Source organism: Pipistrellus kuhlii, unplaced genomic scaffold (assembly GCF_014108245.1).
Source record: "Pipistrellus kuhlii isolate mPipKuh1 unplaced genomic scaffold, mPipKuh1.p scaffold_m20_p_14, whole genome shotgun sequence".
NCBI classification, from domain to species: Eukaryota; Metazoa; Chordata; class Mammalia; order Chiroptera; family Vespertilionidae; genus Pipistrellus; species Pipistrellus kuhlii.
This window is the reverse complement of record NW_023425449.1, coordinates 14,409,017-14,411,807: the sequence shown is the minus strand read 5'-3', so window position 1 is coordinate 14,411,807 and position 2,791 is coordinate 14,409,017. Positions and strand designations below refer to the sequence as shown.

Sequence of the window (2,791 nt, the reverse complement as noted above, 5' to 3'; positions counted from 1 at the left end):
GAGTACTGCCATACTCAGAGGGGTTTAAAGTCCTGCAGCATAGCTTCCCCCAGCAGTTTCTAAGGTGGCCTCCAAGTCACTGACAGGATTTCTCTTCATAACTGTAGAACTGATTGTTTCGGGCCTGATTGTTCCAAGGCCCAACTACTCTAGGAATGGTAGTTACAAGATGGGCTGTTCCAGAAATGGTCCCAAGTTAGGTTACTGCAGGTCTTTTTGCTCCATCTTGAAGGGCTTCCAGAAGCCTCACTGGTGACGGGAAGAGAGGCCCAGCTACTCTGTCATTGCTGAGCTCAGCTGAGTCACACAGTTGCTATTCTTTGGCCAGTTGTATTTCTGCCACCTCTTACATTTCATTTTCTGGTTCTGGAACCAGGTCTTAATCTGTAGTTAAGGTTCAGGATGTTGGAAAGTGCTTGCATCTGCTGAAAGTTGAGATATTTCTATCTCTGAAATTTCTGAGTACACAGAGCTGCGTCTGTGAGAAGACAATTCTGATCTGCTTCTTGACACTAACTTAATTCTTCCTTTTCACTCTCCTGTTTGCCACAGAAGTGGGTAGTATTACACTGGGATTGGTGGAATAAGGTTTCACTAAGCAAATCTATGGAGGAAGGAAAAGGAGAAACAGTCTTCAAGTGAAGTGTCCCAGGTGTCATTAGCAAGGATGCTTGGTTTTCTTCAGGTTCATGTGAAGGTTCCCTACAAATTGGATTCTTTGGGGCAGAGCAGGCTTGGGGGATGAGTTAAATCCACACTCATGCAGAGAGAGAGAGAGCGCTAGATTGTAAGAAAGACCTAGGCTTAAGTATCTAGATAGAAGAGTTTAGATAAATATAAAGATCTACAGATATCAAAGTATCAAAAAGATGGGATGAAGTGATACTTGCAAAAGGTGAAATTTTTGGAGGGCTTTAAGTTGGAAATTCAGTACCTATCATAATGAATTATTGGGAGAATGAATGAGATCATGTAGGTAGCTGAACTTAATATTTACTCTTAAAGGTACTCAACAAGTAATAGCTGTTACTATTTTTTTTTTAATGTTATTGATTTCAGAGAGGAAGGAAGAGGAAAAAGAGAGATAGAAACATCAATCATGAGAGAAAACCATTGATTGGCTGCCTCCTACACACACACACACCCCCACTGGGGATCGAGCCCACAACCTGGGCATGTCACCTTGACTGGAATTGAATCCAGCACCCCTTAGTCTGCAGGCAGATGCTCTATTCACTGAGCCAAACCGGCTAGGGCAATAGCTGTTTCTGTTAATGCTATTGCTATGACTATACCTTTGTAAATCGGCATGGAATAACTAAATTGGATATATTAAAGTTTCTATTCCTTTTGTTCTAACACTCACTATAGTATGACTTTGGGCACGTTACATCACTTCTCTGGTCTTCGTTGTCTCATCTAACAGGAGGATAAGCATAGTGGTACCTATATCATAGTATTGTTGTGAGGATTAATTAATACTAATAAAGCTCTTAGTAGAATACTGACTTGCACCTAGTAAGTATTCAATAAATGTTAGCTAGAACTATTACCATTATTATTATTATTCTCAACCAAGAATTAGCATGTTATGGGCCCAACCATGCTGGTAAAATAAAAGACTTGTGAGCTATATTGAATATTAAATTGAGTAGTATTGTCTAAGTTCCTAGTACTAAGTACTTAGAGTATTTAATTAATTAATGAAGGTCTGCATTAGTAATTCAGAGAAGGAACAGTTAACTGGTAAGGGAAAAATCAGGAAGGACCATGTTCATATTTTGAGAGATTTGTACACACAAGGAGAAAAAAAGGAGACTATCTGAGACTGGATATGGAGGCAGAAGTGGAACAAAGTGCATCTGGACAGTGAAGTAATACAGTAGGCTATTGGACAGCAAGAAAATCCACTAATACTGCCTACATGTCAATGGGGATGGGACTCACAGACACCATGGAGAGAAATAAGCAAGTCACAAAATAAGCCATCATTCCATTAATGTAAAATTCCAAGAAAGCAAAACTAAATTACATTGTTAAGTGACAGCATATGTAAATGATAAAACTATTACTAATGATTGTCATAAAAGTTAAAATAGTGTTACATCTGGGGAGGGAAGTGAAGCTCTCCTGGGATCTGAATGTTCTATCATTTCATAATGGGTGTGTGTGAGAAGTGAGTGCTTGCTTTACAATTGTGTGTGTTTTTTTAATTGTTTTTTATGTGAAAGTGTTCTTTATACATTCTTTTTTTTATGAGTGACATATTTCACAATAAAAAGTAAATCAACTTAAAGGTAAGAGTGAATGGGGTCTAGGAAGCCAGCAAGCCCAACCTGAGGAATATTTGTGGAATAGCAGAAATTAAAGCAAACAAGGTGACATTAAATAAATCCTTTTTTTTTTTTTTTTTTTTTTTTTTTTTTTTTTTTTTTTTAGTGCTAAACACCATTTTATTGATTTCTTCCCCCACCCTCACCAACCCACCCACCTGGGAGCTTAAAAATCTCATCTTCCTCAATATATAGAAACAGATAATGGAAGTCATCAAGCAGAGTCAAGGGGTTATGATGGAGGGTATTGAAACCTACCGGTACATGAGGAATGTTACCTCTGACACCTAGCTAGTGGGGCTGGGGTATCAGGCACAAGCCAAAAGTAAGGCGTTGATAGACAGTATCGATATTCAGGGCTTCCTCATTACAATCGAGGCCCTTATTCCAGTTGACAAATGACACCCCACCAAAAGAGACGATAGAATTCATTCTGCTACTCAGGGTAAGGCTAAAGT

At 38.7% G+C, this 2,791-nt stretch overlaps 1 pseudogene; it reads right to left on the bottom strand.

Annotated features, from left to right (window-relative positions):
• Window positions 1-273: 273 nt before the first annotated feature.
• Window positions 274-762, bottom strand: LOC118718558 (annotated as a pseudogene).
• Window positions 763-2,791: the final 2,029 nt, after the last annotated feature.